The sequence below is a fragment of the Oculina patagonica genome, chromosome 14, assembly GCF_052425735.1.
Source record: "Oculina patagonica isolate OP01 chromosome 14, crgOcupat, whole genome shotgun sequence".
In the NCBI taxonomy this organism is placed as follows: Eukaryota; Metazoa; Cnidaria; class Anthozoa; order Scleractinia; family Oculinidae; genus Oculina; species Oculina patagonica.
The window spans coordinates 13027873-13047091 of record NC_135771.1 but is presented as its reverse complement, the minus strand read 5'-3'; the positions used below and the strand labels follow the sequence as shown (position 1 = coordinate 13047091).

General features: G+C 42.8%; 1 long non-coding RNA gene across 16 annotated transcripts in view; it reads right to left on the bottom strand.

Annotated features, from left to right (window-relative positions):
- Window positions 1-929: 929 nt before the first annotated feature.
- The window catches only part of LOC144638045 (uncharacterized), a 54728-nt gene continuing 36438 nt past the window's right edge, over window positions 930-19219 (bottom strand). For 9 of the 16 annotated variants that reach the window (XR_013567863.1, XR_013567864.1, XR_013567860.1 and 6 more), the window contains 5 exons: window positions 15523-15579; window positions 7120-7270; window positions 5099-5187; window positions 4734-4906; window positions 930-2469 (listed from right to left, as the gene is read on the bottom strand). This is a non-coding gene — a long non-coding RNA (uncharacterized LOC144638045). Of the gene's footprint in view, window positions 2470-4733; window positions 4907-5098; window positions 5188-5428; window positions 5495-7119; window positions 7271-7808; window positions 7864-8751; window positions 8882-9263; window positions 9384-15522; window positions 15580-16846; window positions 16933-17212; window positions 17739-19219 lie in introns of those variants that run through there. The other 7 variants (XR_013567850.1, XR_013567851.1, XR_013567853.1 and 4 more) reach the window with 7 other exon arrangements.

The following is a 19219-nucleotide window of genomic DNA, read 5'->3' as shown; positions in this document are numbered from 1 at the left end:
AAAGGTCAGGTATACTTGAACATAAGCATTCTTTATTTTGGTTTCATTGAAAAAACACAAACTTTGTGACAAAGATCATTCATGGCAAGACTGACGCAGAGTTTCGTCCCAGCCAAAGGTCTCTTCAGAAGCTTTTGGGATGTCTATAAAACGAGGAACACCGCGAAACAACCTGGAACACCAAAATTTTTCAACATAGACAAACAAAATTGTCTGTTTTAATTAAATTTCAATAAATTTTAAATATTAAAATAAAGTAAAAATAATTATTATGAAATGGAGCATGATCAAATCATCATCAGCAAGCATATTCGAACGCATTTAGATCGGGCACCATCTTGGATTCTTACTGGGGAGAGGATTGGGGATAGAAGAAATGTGTCCTAGGAGGGGAAGATAAAAGGAGTGAAGTCAAGGTTGAGGGGGATAAAACAAAAGAAAATTCAAATTATTTCCCTAAAACTAGACTTTTAATATTCCAATATTCCTTTGTTTGTGATCAGTGGAGCGCAATTCGAAACTAGCCTATTGAGGGATCATTAATCCTTAGCGAAAGTACGCGACTCCTGGTCATTATTAGCCCCCCCCCCCCCCACTAAACTTTCTAAAAATTGTTAACTTCTCGTTTCCAGTTTGGTGGTAGTAGACCCCTGTGAGCTTGACTTGTAAGCAAGTCTACCCCCCCCCCTTTTCTTTTCCACTCAAATTCTGTCATTCCAAGATGGTAACTTATTACCTTTTATACAATCCAACTAATCACCAGGGACCACGGAACATTTTTCTAATGGGAAGGCGGGGTGGTGACAAGTGGATTGATGCGGGGAGCTTTAGAGACTCTTTTCTTAAGTCTTTATTTTTTTGTGCCCCTTCCCCACCCCCAGCTTCCCCGGCTTTGCAGTCCCTGATCGCAGAATACAATTCAGACAGCGCTAGTTACAATAGCAGCTTGCATTTATTTTCATTTTATTCACAACTCTTTACTGTTATAGTTTCTGAGCTTCCCAAATAAAGGTTACTGGTACAGTCAACTCTTGCCTTGCGGACACTCGCTATTACGGACAAAATCCAGATCCGCGGCAAAAGAGGTTTGACTGGAAGTGAGTCGTCTCCCACTATCACGGGACTCTTGCTATAAGGGACAATAAACGATACCCCGAGGGTTGACTGTACTAAGATTTATTGGCTATGTAAACATCCTAGTACAAATCTCAGTGACTAATACCTCAATCGAGAACAACCGCACTTGCATTGAAATTTAACACACTTTCACATATGAAATAAGAAATTGCAAAGCAAGTTAAATTTGTGACCTCTTCAGTTGGTTGCCATGTAATAGTTGAAAGTGGGATGACTTCATGTAACCACACCTGAAAAATACCTTGATAGCAGGTTCCAAAAGTTTTTATTTCTACTTTTAAATCATATTTATTGTTAAGTTATTATTTTTAACAGCTAAAGATTTAAAATAAATACAAAGATTAAGAGGAGCGAGTGAACTACATATAAGCTTTCAATGAACGCCCTACACATTGTCATTTGTAAAATATCAAATGTAAATGTGCATGCCGGCATGGGGTCATCAAAATTTTTATGTAATTCTATTTCTCATCTTTATCTTTAAGTATTTATTTGTAACAACTAAAGATTTTTTAACAACTAAAGAATTTAAATAAATACTTAATAAAGATGTTTCATTAATTAATGAACGTTAAACCCTGCACATTGTTATTTGTAAAATTTTTAAATGTAAAATGGCATGTGGTCATTGAAATGTTACGTAATGTTAATTTGTTAATAATATTTTGTTTTCAGTGTATAGTTATTACTGTTTATGTTGTCATCTGGAAGCTGGTAACAAGATACACTTTTCAAGTATGATTACATAAAGTCATCCTGCAGATTCAAATCTATTATGGCAACCAACTGAAGAGGTCATAGACGAACCTGGTTTTGTTTTGTTCATCATTGTATTATGTAAATGTGTGTTAAAAGTAAATGCAATTGAGATCGTTCCTAATCAAGATGCTGTTTAGTACGTTATTCTTTTGTTTTGTTTCATTTCAATTCTCCTTACTAATTTCCATACATTTCTTTTAATGTTTGTTTGGAGAATTTGGTGTTTTATCAAGACAGTATCCTCCAGTTGATGATTGTCTTTGTTCTCATCACTTGACTGATGGACAGTGGACTAACAACGTAAGGAGAAATCAGTAGTCGATCGCTTGATCTTCTCAATAGTATTTGTCAGTAGAAAAGACATCTTGTCTGGACTGACAAACACAGCATATCCAACTGACTACATCAATGTCCTTTCATCTTCGATCTTCGCTTCTTGTTATTTGTAGCATTACAGTTTGGATGTAATAACTATAATTTATTGTACTTTTCTGCATTGAGTGTTGGTGAGTAATGCATTGGCCTTCCTCTTAGGACTTTGTTAAACTAGCTAGCCCTGTGAAATTATAGAACCTGCAAAGAAAGTTGAAAATACTTAATATTTGCAAGCAAAAGATCCCTAGCTTGAACAATTACTACTGTTAAAATGTACTGACATACAGATAAGAGCGGCTACCTGAATGGGGACACTAGGAAAACATGGATTGAGAACAAAGGACTGCAGTGAATTTTTTTTCATAAATGAACCAATAAAATTAAAATGAGTGACCAATACAATACTAAAGATTTCTCAATTACTCAATTTCTCAAATTACTCAAGAAATATATAAGGATGATCACTCAAGAATCTCAACAAAAAAATCAGTAATTTATTTTATTCTAAGTCATGATCCGCTGAGTGACTGTAAAAAGGATGCCACAATTATGTAAGCACCAGACAAAGGTGAAAACTCTGAGTTCCCAATTGAAGAGAGACCCTAATAATTTATCACAAAACCGAAATATTTGAAGAAACTATTAAGAAGGTCTATTATAGTGGGGTCGTTCAGTCTGTGCCAGATTGCCACATTTTTTTTCTTCCTACACCGCAAATTGCTTTTATTTCTGCAAAATGTGACAAAGATCGTTTGCCTCCATGTGTTCGATCATCTTCGCCAATTTTTCAAAATCAGGGTAGTTTTCTACACGCTTTATCTCTGAAATGACCTCTGTGACCCCAAGTTAATTCTTTTTGCATTTCTGACACAAGTAACTCATTATCTGAACGGAAAAAAGATCATCTTTGTCTAGACAGAAAATATAAGCCTCCTCTCTCAACGTTGCTCCAAATATTGAAATGAATTTGATTTGGTTACGAGTATTTAAAAGCTTTACTGTTATGGCTCACCTTTAAAACGTTTTTAATTTAGCTTATAAGCCACCACACAGATAAAAGCCAGGCCCTCTTCCATTTAACAAAAAATTGTATTTCATTTACTGTTGCTATGGCTCATTTCGAAACCTTTATTATTCTGCTTATAAGCCCCACCCGGAAATAAAAAGCAGCCTCGAACCAGTGGCACATACTGCCAGAGCCTATCCCAGTTTCAATTGCATTTAGCAGTTAGGAATACTTCTATTCCCCCCTGGATTGGATGCTAGTCCATCCTAGGGTACCCCCCAGCATTATTTCGCTGGTACCTATATTTGTACACCTGGGTGGAGAGAGGCACTATGTGAGTTAAGTGTCCCCGGTGGGGGCACTCAAAAAAATTTTATACGGGGAGGCTCCACCCCAAGCTCTTACCCCTTACCCTTTTATATACCACTTTCACAGAAATTGTACCCCTTTTGTATACCTTTTACTGAAAAAAGGTACCCCTTTCATATACCGGGTACCTAAAAGACTTGGCATAGACTTAAAACAGGACGTTTTCTTAATGTCATTTTCATGTTGCGCTTTATAAATTAAAATAATACAGCCATAAAGTGCGTCTGTTCGAAATATTTTAATTCAAGGCCCTTTAAAAAACCTAAATGACGGATTTACATACCCTTTCATATACCTAAACTTGTGAAATCCCTACCGTTTTATATACCTGAAGCCTGAAAAAGGTACCCCTTTCGGGCGGAGCCTCCCCGTATTGGCCACTATTGGCCCCCCACGTATTGCCCCCCCCCCCCCCCCCCCCGGGAAAGTGTCTTGCCCAAGAACACAATACAGTGACCCGGCCAGGGCATGATCTTGTAATGTCCAGAGTACCGTATGCTAACCATTAGGTCACTGCACCTCCCATGCCCACAAAAATTAGCCCTCGCATTTATTAGCCAATCCAAAACCTGTTAAGAGGTTGTACAAGGCCAGGTACAAGTAGAAAATTATGGTATGCTAGTCAATCACAGGCAATTAAGTTTTTTTTCGTCTGTTCACTCTGATAATTCTCTTGCAACACTGAGTTATGAGAGGCAATTTATTTATCAGCATCTTACCCAAGAACACAACATACAAACATAAGGTACAACATTGGGCTAGTTTTTGTGTCATTTTAAGTTTGTTAATCAATAGCAGAAGAGTGCATCTTACGCTGTTCACTTAATCCTTTTCTCTTGAAAAGCAGATGAGAAGCAGCTCATTGAAACGAAAGATGTTATAATTACCATGAGTTCCATTATAAAGTTGGGAGAAGTTAAGATCACAAAAAGATATGAACGTGACACAATCAGTTATTGTGGAATGGGAATAGGAATGCAAATGTGAATGAACCTGCTACATACAATAGTGTAATTATTTTTTATAAAAATGGTGCTCAGCAAACAAGCAGAATAAGTTAAAGCATGTACTGGCAAGTTTATTTTACCTGAATATTTTGCTTCATCATATTCGTTCTCCTCATTTTGTAAAATCAGGTTTTGAGTTTCATGACATGCAAAGGCAATAAAGGTCCCTATTCGGCAGAATGATGGCATATTGACTTGCATGCAAAAGGGTTTCAAATAATGTAATCATGTGCATGGCGACCACCCTGTGTGACTGAAAAAAAAGAAAAAGAAAAAAAGGGTTGTAGCCAGTTACTATATATATGGCAATGTTTAAATGTTTGACTGGCAGAACACTTGGACCCATTGGGGCCCTAATAAATTATTATAAGCTATATATTAAGTTAAGAACATCTAAAGGTCATTTAACTTACAATACTATCAAAATATATTTCTTTTTACTTACCCAGAAGAATACTGGGTCTGGTGTATTATCTTTCTCCTCATTCTTGAAATACTTGGACTCACGCAAGTCATTACATCCAGTACTCCATCCTAGAAGAACAAAGAAAACACTGCCAGATTGACCATCAATAACATAATTATCCAGATGTTTTGCTGTATTATTCTTGAAGACACTTGATCATGACCTCAATTGTACAACTTTTACTTAAAGAAAATAATCCTCCTTCCAAAGATACCTGCTTTTGGGTAGACTTGAAAAATGTAGGCTGGCGATTTTCAAGTTTATCTCAATTTGTATGAAAGGGCCATTTACAATGCTCGAAAATCATCCTAGATTTTAATATGGCCATGATTTTGCCAATAAAAGACTTTTGCTCTGCCAATTTGAAGTCAAGAGCTGTTAATTAATTAATGAAAATAAATAAAATTAACAACAACCTTTATTGTACTCTCTTGCACTTACACTAAAAAAAAATTGTGACGTAGCCCCTTTAATGAATTGCTTTGAAGAACACATACATGTGAATGGAAAATATGCGCAGAAAAAGTTTTTGAGTTTTTGAGACTGAACACATCCATTTAAAAAAGGGGAAGGCCAATGACACCATGCAGCCCTGAAGGTGAGGACTCCACTGGACACCTTGATCTAACAGGTCAAGATCTATAGGAAATGAAACCCCTGGTTTTGATCAATGCAGTTTTATTTCATCATGTGTTCACTTATCCCTTTATACCCCCCCCCCCCCCCCCCCCCCCCCCCCCCCCCCCCCCCCCCCCCCCCCCCCCCCCCCCCCCCCCCCCCCCCCCCCCCCCCCCCCCCCCCCCCCCCCCCCCCCCCCCCCCCCCCCCCCCCCCCCCCCCCCCCCCCCCCCCCCCCCCCCCCCCCCCCCCCCCCCCCCCCCCCCCCCCCCCCCCCCCCCCCCCCCCCCCCCCCCCCCCCCCCCCCCCCCCCCCCCCCCCCCCCCCCCCCCCCCCCCCCCCCCCCCCCCCCCCCCCCCCCCCCCCCCCCCCCCCCCCCCCCCCCCCCCCCCCCCCCCCCCCCCCCCCCCCCCCCCCCCCCCCCCCCCCCCCCCCCCCCCCCCCCCCCCCCCCCCCCCCCCCCCCCCCCCCCCCCCCCCCCCCCCCCCCCCCCCCCCCCCCCCCCCCCCCCCCCCCCCCCCCCCCCCCCCCCCCCCCCCCCCCCCCCCCCCCCCCCCCCCCCCCCCCCCCCCCCCCCCCCCCCCCCCCCCCCCCCCCCCCCCCCCCCCCCCCCCCCCCCCCCCCCCCCCCCCCCCCCCCCCCCCCCCCCCCCCCCCCCCCCCCCCCCCCCCCCCCCCCCCCCCCCCCCCCCCCCCCCCCCCCCCCCCCCCCCCCCCCCCCCCCCCCCCCCCCCCCCCCCCCCCCCCCCCCCCCCCCCCCCCCCCCCCCCCCCCCCCCCCCCCCCCCCCCCCCCCCCCCCCCCCCCCCCCCCCCCCCCCCCCCCCCCCCCCCCCCCCCCCCCCCCCCCCCCCCCCCCCCCCCCCCCCCCCCCCCCCCCCCCCCCCCCCCCCCCCCCCCCCCCCCCCCCCCCCCCCCCCCCCCCCCCCCCCCCCCCCCCCCCCCCCCCCCCCCCCCCCCCCCCCCCCCCCCCCCCCCCCCCCCCCCCCCCCCCCCCCCCCCCCCCCCCCCCCCCCCCCCCCCCCCCCCCCCCCCCCCCCCCCCCCCCCCCCCCCCCCCCCCCCCCCCCCCCCCCCCCCCCCCCCCCCCCCCCCCCCCCCCCCCCCCCCCCCCCCCCCCCCCCCCCCCCCCCCCCCCCCCCCCCCCCCCCCCCCCCCCCCCCCCCCCCCCCCCCCCCCCCCCCCCCCCCCCCCCCCCCCCCCCCCCCCCCCCCCCCCCCCCCCCCCCCCCCCCCCCCCCCCCCCCCCCCCCCCCCCCCCCCCCCCCCCCCCCCCCCCCCCCCCCCCCCCCCCCCCCCCCCCCCCCCCCCCCCCCCCCCCCCCCCCCCCCCCCCCCCCTTTACCCAATACTGTAAAAAAATTAAAAACTGCCAAAATTTTAGGTTACCTTTCTGCCCTTAATTACAGCTCAAAACCATGTCCAAGCAATCTGTATCTCGACAGTACTTAAAACTTTTGCCCACTTAAGCGCTTCTCCTTTGTAGGGCAGGAATAGGAGGATCAATGCATGCTAGATGGATTTACACTTCTTCTCAAATCTGAAAAGTAATCAAATTATTGTAGCTCTGTGATAATTAGCAACCAGTGCCTTTGCTGATGGTGACTGTTTCAAGTGATTAATAAACTTCCTTTTATTCATTTCTGCTGTTTTAAAATTCATAAAACGAAATAATTAACACAAGCTTTTTTTATGTTAGGACTTAAATATAAAAGGTCTATGCATGCACACATGTGGACAACACGCAGGGGGTCATGTTACAGTGACAAAATCATGTGTTCTTCACACTGAAGGGGCATGAAGCAGGAGATGTAATGGGGACCGACATGTAGCAGGGGCAAAAATTCAAACATGCACACATGCAAGAAAATGTATCAAGGACATGTTTTCTTCTCTTCTTTTGAAGTGCAATTCACACTGATGATTCAAGCTCACTGCTGTAAACAGACACAAATTAAAAGAGGCCCAGTTAAGGGTTTCAGGATTATGGAATATTGTGTTTGGTTTTCAGAGAAGAGATTGCTTACTAAATGTAAAAAATTGAAGATTATTAATTTTGTGTTTCATTATAAAATTACCTAAGGACTTGTGTATAAACTGCACCCTCAATTTTTTGCACCCCCAAGGTTGACTTTAATGAAAAAAAAATTAAGAATGCTAAGTTAAAGTAGTTGGTTGCTATGCACAATAAGATATAATCTTATGCTTTGTGCATTTACTCTACTAGCTTCTATTCACTCAAATTCCAAATTTCTTCAGAAAGAGATGCTCTTTTGACAAGATGGTGTCTTTAGTACAAAAGACCACGGATTATTATGTATGTTACAAAAATGTAAGTACAGATTATTATCAGTCATCACTTTTAGGGTTATTATTTCTAATTGGGATATGAATTATTTCCAAAATTTACCTACAGGATTATGGATAGACCCCCTAGCTGGGCCACACACAAGTCAGAAGTTTTATTCCAGGAAATTAAGGGGGGGGGGGGGGGGGGGGGGGGGGGGGGGGGGGGGGGGGGGGGGGGGGGGGGGGGGGGGGGGGGGGGGGGGGGGGGGGGGGGGGGGGGGGGGGGGGGGGGGGGGGGGGGGGGGGGGGGGGGGGGGGGGGGGGGGGGGGGGGGGGGGGGGGGGGGGGGGGGGGGGGGGGGGGGGGGGGGGGGGGGGGGGGGGGGGGGGGGGGGGGGGGGGGGGGGGGGGGGGGGGGGGGGGGGGGGGGGGGGGGGGGGGGGGGGGGGGGGGGGGGGGGGGGGGGGGGGGGGGGGGGGGGGGGGGGGGGGGGGGGGGGGGGGGGGGGGGGGGGGGGGGGGGGGGGGGGGGGGGGGGGGGGGGGGGGGGGGGGGGGGGGGGGGGGGGGGGGGGGGTTGAAGAAGAAAGGGGTTTTGATCAATACAGTCTTGTTTAAAATATGCATCATGTGTTCACTAATCCCTTTAGGCCTAATACTGTAAAAAATTAAGCCCGCTGACCCTTCTGCTCAAAAATGAATATGAAACAGAAAACTGCCAAAATTTCAAGTTACCTTTCCGCTATTACAGATCGAAAGCATTGTCCAAGCAATCTGCATCTCGACAGTACTAGAATGTTTGTCAACTCCTTCTTTGTGGGCCAGAATAGGAACATGCTTGATTGATTTACACTTCTTCTCTTGTCTGAAAGGTAATCAAAGATATACTTTAGTTTATTGTAGCTCTGTGATAATTAGCAACCAGTGTCTTTGTTGAAGGTGACTGTTTCAGGTGATTTAAATTAGACTGCAGTCATCGCTACTGTTTCAAAATTCATGAAACAAAATAACACAAGCTTTAGTCTTAAGGCAAGGAGGAAACTACTGGAGGCACATTTACCAGCTGGATGAAAAAAACACATTATTTTGTGTTAACAAATCTATTAGAAGAGCGACTAAATCAATTTGGTGTTATTTTCAAGAAAAGTAGGTTATCAAACTGTACATGTATGCATGTTTACACTAAAAAAAGCATAATACTGCAAATTAAAGAGCCAGTGTGCAATGTGGTTACAATAATTGTATACTTACTTTTTCATTGTTGCCATTTTGATACAACAAACCCTTCTCATTCTTAGGGTCTTGTCTTCTTTTGAGGTGCAATTTACAATGATGATTCAAGCTGTAAACAGACACAAGAGAAGCCCTGTTAGGATTTCTCTAAAAGATTTTACAGCAAATTCAAGAATATAGGTCACGAGAATAGCCCCAGATCACATGAAAAGTCCCTAGTAGAATTATACAAAAATGCAATAAAGAAGTAAGAAGAGTTAAGAGTCTGACCTGCATGCTGGTTTTCTCGTTGGCTAACATGCTCTCCAGATTTTTTCCTAACTCGTCGATGTCGCTTCCTTCATCACTACTGCTCTCCTCGTCAGTAGAGAGGACCTCAGTTGATGACAGAACTCTGAAAAGATGGAAAACAAGTTCAAATATGATTTTCGCATCACTGAAAACACGTTCTTAGCACGACTTGGTTGATTTGTTGTCAAAAAACAAACAAAACAATAACAAACAAACAGTTTTCAACAGTTTTCTAAAGTAGTGGACATAGTTGTTAAAGCACCGGACGTGACTTGTTTCTTGGCGCCGCAAGGCGCCTTACGTGCACCGAAGGCGCAAGCAACTAGGGGGGTCTGGGGGCATGCCCCCCCCCCCCAGGAAATTTTTAAAAAGAACACTCTTGAAACTTGTTTCCATCATTTCTTTAACCTTAGAAATCAGTTTTACAGTAAAGTATGGAGTTTACTCAAGTCCTCTTTTAAAAGGAAGATTCCGAATTAAAATGGACAGTTGGTAGGGGAAGGGGGAGGTAGAATGGCAACAACAGAATTTTCAGCTGTTTATCATTGCAACTATATTTGATATTTTTCAGTCTTTCATGAGATACAATCTCTTATTATTTTTTATTGTACAAGCTTAAAGCTTTAAAAAGCGCATGGGGATCGTTGAATACGGGAAATATTAGTTTGACTTCAGTAAATAGCGACCTCATTAGCAGCTGGCAGCTTTTAGACATTACTTTTTTTCAAGTCAGGAGAAAATCACTTTCTTTACTGATCACTGCATCATCACAACAAAACACCTATTCACGCTCCTAGACTCACTCTGTTTTCTCTACATCGTTGGAAACTAATGAGGGACAATCTCTAACTCAGATAAGTGGCTAGGTGTTAAATGAATTTTTCATTGCTCGTCCGTCATCTTTCAATTATCCTTTCATACTTGTCATCCAATCAATACTGCAATTTTAATAGACAGGGAAGTAGGTCCTTTGTTTTCCCGCGCGCCCTGTAAAACCAAACTCTGTCCTTTTTGGCTCGAGTCAGTTCTTTTAACAATTTGAGATTTTTTAAAATCGGAGGGAAAGAAAAATACAAAAGTCTCCATATACTTGTTCTGTAAGTCGAATATTCTCCCACTGGCATTCTTCTTAGTATTGTTCTTGGGATAAATGCGCAGGAATTGTGAATCTTGATCCTCTTCAGCAAACTTGCTCCTGCGTCTGGAATATGTCACAAGAATTCACTTAAACAAACCGTGACCTGGCGCTCCTGGAATTGCGTCTCCAACCCCACCAGACATTAGCCCCATCTGCATCTAGCGCTCTTACAATGTCATGGACAGCAGCCTGACCAACTTCCGTAATGGCGGCCACAAAAGGGGGATTAGTTTGTTTAAATAAAAATGGCTTTCTGCCAAACCTCTCTTCTTCGGACTTGGCCGTCTCTGTGGACATGGTGCGAACGACATGAATAACTTCCCATCTTGAAAGTTTATGAATCTAAGGTCAAAAAAATCAATGGTTTTAGTGGAGTCCTCATACGAGCCTAGTGGCCCGTCAGGCTTTTCCCCCTAGCCAGAAAAGACTGATGGAAGAATTTCTACTATCTCCTTGACAGGATGCTAGTCCATCGCAGGATAACTTCTGTGCCCAATGCCTGCCCGTAGCCACGGACACACCTGGGTGGAGAGAGCCATTGTGAGAGTTTAGCATGTCTTGCCTGAGCACACAAGACAGTGACCCCAGCCACAGCTCCTGATCCAGAATCCAGGGCGCAAACCATTTGACAACCACGTTTTCCCAAATTGTTGAAATAGAAATGTAAAATAACTGCTGTGTTGGAACAAGAAAGTTTTCCACTTTCTTCATCAGATAATTCTGAAGTTTCCTCAAAAGTACTTGTCTGTGTAGCTTGCCTGTAATACACAGTCTTCTCAAATCATCGTCTGTTCCTGTAACCGTCCCTTGTTTTCAAGTACTATTTTTATCTAGCCAGTACTCGAATCATCCTGAACAAATTAGAAAGTGAAGATATAAATATCAACTACACGAAGAAACCACTTTTTCCACATCACATGAGAGCAAATCGTGCATGATAGCTCAAAGTTCTGTCATCTCATTCTGCCATGTAACAGCAAGGTACTCTGACTGCATGAGAATCCCTCTCCCCACACCTGGTGGGGCCTGGCAGATCCCACGACAGCCAGCCGACACTTTCCTCTTATCAATGAATTGAATGCTCAGAAAGCCATGTTCCATGTTTCTGTAAGTGAAAATTAGAAACAAGCAAAGAACTCATTGATCCCTTCTTTAATACAAGTGCCAAAGCTAACCATCCCAACTGCCCCAGCTTCCACTGGTTTGCTCTCCCTAGGTGGGCACCCTATTGTAAAATCGCCAATGCATATTAGTAACTCAAAAACCCTTTTCAAATCATCACGTCTCCCAAGAAGATTGCAGATGCCAGGATTGAAAATTTAGAAACAGTTTTATTTTTTTAGATGTGTTTTTAAACGTTTCTTTTTTAATTTTTAACCATAAAATAATAAAGATCGTTCAAATAGTAAGCCAATCATTGTTTTTACTGTTGACCAAAAACATTGACTTTGTTACTTTTTCCACCATGTTTGGGCTTTCAGGGTCACTCTCTTTCTTCACATATATATCATTTCCAGAGAGGTGTCAATGACTTTTCTCCATAACCATTAAGAAAACTACCAAAATAAGTAAATAAGTAAACAAAAACCCTAATGACATCCAGAAGTGATGAAAACTGGCCTTCCCCACACTACATGAAAATATTATCCACGATGCGTGACTACTTCATCGTGTTGTAAGATAGGAAAGATGAACGTTGATCCGCTCTGTCCCACGCTGGAACTGCTTTTATCAGTTGATCGCGACGTTTCCAGTGTATCACTGCTGGTCTTCTTCAGGTTGATGAAGACCAGCAGTATCTAAAAGGAATTGCTAGCTGACAATTTATTAAAGAGACTTTATTGTGAGACAAACGAATAAACATTCATCTTTCCTTACATCAAAATACCGTAAAATTCCAAGTTGTGTCCTTTAAAATGAAGCACATCTCGGGCAAGGGCTCTAAAAATTTTCCCCGTCATAAAAACGGAGGGGCTTTTTTGTCCGCCAGGTTTTCTATAAGCGGAATAAAAATAGTTTCAAAACGGAGCCATATTAGTGTTGATTGAACATTAGTTTTTGGGTTAAAAATGTATTTTTAAGCAACATTTAGCCCTGTTCAGTACGGTCATCTGGCAGAGGAGGGCTTATATCCGGGGGGGGGAGGGGGGCTTATAATCGGACATATTTTTTTGTTTCCAGGTAGATGGGCCTATAACCGGGAGGGCTTATAACGGGAATTTTATGGTATGCTCAAGCAGACAGGCAATGATAATAAAGACAAAAATTTGTGTAATTTAGGGATACTGTATTGATGTACACCAAATTCTCAGGACGAGAGGCAATTGACGGCTTGGGGGGGGGGGAATAAAAGGGCTAAGTAAAGTCAGTAGAGTGTAGCAGCTCTTGCACACTTGTAATTCTACTGGTCCTCTAGTGTAGCATTCGCTATTGTTTTGGGGGCTAGGGACAGTGTTGCTGTTGTTTGTTCAAGTTCTCTCGAAGGATAGCGAGCCATTTATGTGAGACTTTGCGAGAGCTGCTACCCGACCCAGTAGAGTACAGTGTTCGTACAGTACGGTTCTCTCTGTTCAGCTAAATCAGAAGTTACCTTGAGTCTCTGTTCTGCAGCTAACATACTATAATACGCACAGCACTGCTCTGGAGACACCAAAGCACGCATCTCTTCCTCAGTCGGCAAACGGAAATCACTTTTGAGTACCCACCAGTTACAGTCAGTACCTGAGGTGACACAACAGTACGTCACGTGAGCTCACTAGGCTCTACTGCCAGCCTCTGGGCGGGAAAATGAGTCCGCGCTCCTCCAGAGACTGGACTCGGGAGAGCGGCAAGAATTCGACGCTACCAGTTAACTATGAATCGCTTTACAAATTCACTCACTTAAACAGCCACCAACCCACCACTGAATCTAAGGATGATAATTTGCACGTTCTTATATTTAAGTAGCGGACTTGTCTTTTTTTATCACATAAAAAACAAATGTTCCTCGCTTCACATGTTTTTATTCTCATTTTGTGATCGTACACTGTAAACTCGGAAGTTTCCTCTTCTTAAAAACTAATATACCATAAATATAAACATTGCCATGCAACGATCTGCTAAACTACTCTAAACTAAAATAAGCTACTGTATGCTATGTTATGCTGAGGATACCTAAATACCAAGTCAGGATTCGAGCCAGGACCCGAGCTCAGGACTCGAGCTTGGGACTCAAGCTTTCACTCCGGTTTGCTTGCGGTTAGCTTTTACTCGAGTCCTAGCTCGAGTCCTGGCATTGACTTAAGTTTATTTCTGTTATACTACATATCTTAACTATTCTACACTAACAGCTAGTACTTTACTCACTCCAAAAGGGAACTGATTCTAACTCCATACCCTGTGAATCTGAAATAGTTAATGTCTGTTAAATTTCACTTCATTTATGTCATAAGCTACTTTTCTGTACCTTGTACCTAAACCAATATCTATTCTATTTTGAACTACAATGTATTGAAATATCAATTGATCAGTGACAATTACATTATGCTGCATTAGGTTTATTACACAAACACTACAATCAGATTGGGTACTTGCTTACTTATGCACGTGATCACGCACACACTCAATCACGCACGCACACCTCACGCAGGCTTGCTTCTCGTACGGCGCCTCACAGACGCGCTCTCTCATTGGTACAAATTAAACCAACCAATCATCCAAACCTGTTCGTTTAAAGTCAGCACAAAGCTTGAGTCGTTTTCTAATGCTGCTCTCAGAGTGCATAGGAAAAGCTCGCTTTATGTCATCCATCTTGATCCTTCTGGGGGTGTCTGGACTCTTCCAGAATAGACGGTAGATAAAAATCTGTAGAGATATGAAAATAAAACCGTGTTGCGACATTGAATCTCCCGTAGATGAGTGTCAAGTACGTGTCATCATTCAGTGTGAATCGTTCTATTATTTCTATTAAATAAATATGATGGCAGGGTGGAGGAGGGTAGTTGTCAACTTATATGCTCAATACAGTTGAATGACTGGTGAAAACGTTTGACGTCTTTGACGAGCGCACGTTTTCAGCATCCTTACATACATAATGGAACAACGCCCCAACGGAAATTGTTTAAAATTATGTTAAAACTGTAGCTGAACCTTGCTAAAGCTGTGATTACGCTTCCTTTTAATCATTCCACCGCAAAATTCTTTCTAATTACAGTAAAAGAAACCTCTCCCAAGTGACTGGTTACGGCTTGACAAAATGGTTGGATTGCTATCAGAGGGTTTACTGTTTTACAGAATAGGGGTACCGTAATGATTCGATTTAGCGTCCGGGGCGCTTATTTACTTTTGGCACCTCTAGGGAGGGCACTAATTCGAGACAGGGCGCTTATTCATTTTTTGGAGAAACAACCAAATGTTCAAAACAAAACTTTAATAAATATTAAAATAACTAATAATAACAGAAACTGTAACGGTAACAAACGGTTGAAAGTTCAGTTACTTTAAAAGAATTGTTCAATTTAGCAGTAAATATATACATGTACGGTACGGTGAATGTTCATGAGTTTATCTATTCGACGTTGATGACTTCCGTAGGGGCAGTTATCCACAATAGGGGCGTTTATTTAGATAGGAGCAATTATAAGAATGGGGGCGCTTATTGGAATAGGGGCGTTTATTGAAAAAAAAAACACATTCGAAAGGAGAGCGCTTATTCAGAAGGGGGCGCTTATTGGAAGGAGGGCGTTAAATCGAATCATTACCGTATACATAACAGCGAAGAATGCTAATGAAACTCAGTGACCCACCTGCAGGAAATCCCTGGCATGAATGTTGGCTTTCTTAGAGTTTGGTTTGGTTTTGGTTACCTAAGGACTTGTGTATAAGCTGCACCCTCAATTTTTTGCACCCCCCCAAGGTTGACTCTAATGAAAAAAATTTTAAGAATGCTAAGTTAAAGTAGTTGGTTGCTATGCACAATAAGATATAATCTTATGCTTTGTGCATTTACTCTACTAGCTTCTATTCACTCAAATTCCAAATTTCTTCAGAAAGAGATGCTCTTTTGACAAGATGGTGTCTTTATTACAAAAGACCACGGATTATTATGTATGTTACAAAAATGTAAGCACAGATTATTATCAGTCATCACTTTTAGGGTTATTATTTCTAATAATTAGACACGAATTATTCTGCACAATTGACTATACAGGATTATGGATAGACCCCCTAACAGGGCCACACAAAGTCAGAAGTTTTATTCCAGGAAATTAAGAAGAAGAAAGGGTTTAGATCATATCAGTCTTGTTTAAAATATGCATCATGTGTTCACTAATCCCTTTTACCTAATACTGTAAAAAATTAAGCCCGCTGACCCTTCTAAGCTCAAAAATGAATATGAAACAGAAAACTGCCAAAATTTCAAGTTACCTTTCCGCTATTACAATAAAAGATCGAAAGCATTGTCCAAGCAATCTGCATCTCGACAGTACTAGAATGTTTGTCAACTCCTTCTTTGTGGGACAGGAATCAGGAACATGCATATGCTTGATTGATTTACACTTCTTCTCTTTGTCTTGAAAGGTAATCAAAGATATACTTTAGTTTATTGTAGCTCTGTGATAATTAGCAACCAGTGTCTTTGTTGAAGGTGACTGTTTCAGGTGATTTAAATTAGACTGCAGTCATCGCTACTGTTTCAAAATTCATGAAACAAAATAACACAAGCTTTAGTCTTAAGGCAAGGAGGAAACTACTGGGCACATTTACCAGCTGGATGAAAAAAAACACATTATTTTGTGTTAACAAATCTATTAGAAGGGCGACTAAATCAATTCATTGTTATCTTCAAGAAAAGTAGGTTATCAAACTGTACATGTATGCATGTTTACACTTCAAAAAGCATAATACTGCAAATTAAAGAGCCAGTGTGCAATGTGGTTACAATAATTGTATACTTACTTTTTCATTGTTGCCATTTTGATACAACAAACCCTTCTCATTCTTAGGCTCTTGTCTTCTTTTGAGGGTCACTTTACAATGATGATTCAAGCTGTAAACAGACACAAGAGAGGCCCTGTTAGGATTTAAGGATTATGAAATATAATTTTACGGATTTTCAGAGAAGAGATTGTTTGCTAAATTTAAAAATTGCAGATAATTGATTTGTGTTCCAATATAAAATTTAATTACCATAAAAGGACTTGTGTATGAGCTGCACTTGTACATACAATCCGTCATGTGCATGTAAGCCGCACCCCTAACTCTCAAGGTTGATTCTGAAAAAAATAAGAATGCTAAATTTAGGTAAAGTAGATAATAATATTGCTTTTCACAATAAGATTTAATCTTATTCTGTGTTTACTACATTAATTATATTTAACTCTCAAAATACCTTTCGAAACTTTCTTCACTCAAATTCCCAATTAACTTCTTCAAAAAAAAATAAAAAATTGCTCTTTTGGCAAGATATTGTCTTTATAACAAAAGTCTACGGGGCCTCACAAAAGTCACAAATTTTATCCCAGAAAACTAAATTTCAGTGTAGCCATACCTTACCTTTTACACATAATTATATATCCAGAAATAGTACCAGTCAGACTGATATCAAGCTATCCAGGTAATCCAGGCAAAAAACCCTGAAAAATATTAAGAAAACAAAGAACACAGCAAGGAGAAGAGAGTTATATAAAAAAAAGACAGTTTGAATACATAGAGGATGTACACGATACATGGTTGTGAGGAGATATGAAATTTCTAAAGATTTCGACTCAAATCAATCGGTCTTGACTCGAATTAACAACGTTTTTAACCCTCCTTTTTGCCAAGTTGACTTCAGGTATGTCGGGTAGAGATCAAGGCAGACAAATTGTCTCAAATTGATTGGTTTGAATTGAATTAACAACAATTTAAACCCTCCTTTTTGCCAAGTAAAGTTGAATTCCGGTATGTCGGGTAGAGATCAAGGCAGACAAATCGTCTCGAATCGAACTGTTCTAATCGAACTTACATCGTTTAACCCTCATTTTTGCCAAGTTGACTTTCGGTATGTCGGGTAGAGGTCAATGCAGACAAATCGTCTCAAATCGATCGAAGTCCGAATCAAATTAACAACGACTTTTAACTCCCATTTTTTCCAAGTTGACTTCCGGTGTATGTCCGGTAGAGATCAAGGCAGACAAAATTTAATTTAATTGATCGGTTCAAATTGAATTAACAACAATTTAACCCTCCTTTTTGCCAAGTTGAATTCCGTTACAACGGCTAAAGAGATCAAAGGAGACAACAATTTCGACCAGACCTCATCGATTCGAAACAAACCCTATAGTGTTTAACTGCCATTTTTGCCAAGTTGACTTCAAGTATGTTGGGGGCCCGCACTGTTCATCGGTACTTTTTGAATTATCCAGTTTTTTAACCCCTATTTTTTTTTCTAAATAAACTCAAAAACTGTGTAAAACTGGTAGGTCTCAAGGCCTTCAAATCGAATCCCACTGATCGCTTCGAAACAAATTAACAACACAGCTTTAACCCTCCTCTTTGCCAAATAGAATTCCCGTATGTCGGGTAGAGATCAAGGCAGACAAATCGAATCGAATTGATCGGTTCGAATCGAATTAACAACAATTTTAACCCTCCTTTTTGCCAAGTTGAATTCCGGTATGTCGGGTAGAGATCAAGGCAGACAAATCGAATCGAATTGATCGGTTCGAATCGAATGAACAACAATTTTAACCCTCCTTTTTGCCAAGTTGAATTCCGGCATGTCCAGTAGAGATCAATTGGTAGACAAATCGAATCGATTATTGATCAGTTCGAATGGAATTAATTTTAAACCTCCTTGCTGCCAAGTTGAATTCCTGCATGACGGGTAGAGATCAAGGCAGACAAATCGAATCGAATCGATCGGTTCGAATCGAACTTACAGCGTTTAACCCTCATTTTTGCCAAGTTGACTTCCGGTATGTCGGGTAGAGGTCAATGCAGACAAACTGCCTCAAACTGATCGGTTCGAATCGAATTAACAACGTTTTAACCCCCATTTTTTCCAAGTTGACTTCCGGTATGTCCGGTAGAGATCAATTAAGGCAGACAAAATCGGGATCCAATTGATCGGTTCAAATTGGAATTAACAACAATTTTAACCCTCCTTTTTGCCAAGTTGAATTCCGTTATGACGGGTAGAGATCAAGGCAGACAAATCGTCTCGAATTGATCGGTTCGATTCAAACTTATAGGTGTTTAAACTTTATTTTTGCCAAGTTGACTTCTGGTATGTTTGGTGGTAGAGAGTCACGCATTGGTTGGTTCGAATCGAATTAACGTTTTTAACCCCCATTTTTTTTCCAAGTTGACTTCCGGTATGTCCAGTAGAGATCAAGGCAGACAACCGGAATCGAATTGATCGGTTCGAATCAAATTAACAACAATTTTAACCATCCCTTTTTGCCAAGTTGAATTCCCGTATGTCGGGTAGAGATCAAAGGCAGACGAAAAAATCGAATCGAATTGATCGGTTCGAATCGAATTAACAACAATTTTAACCCTCAATTTTGCCAAGTTGAA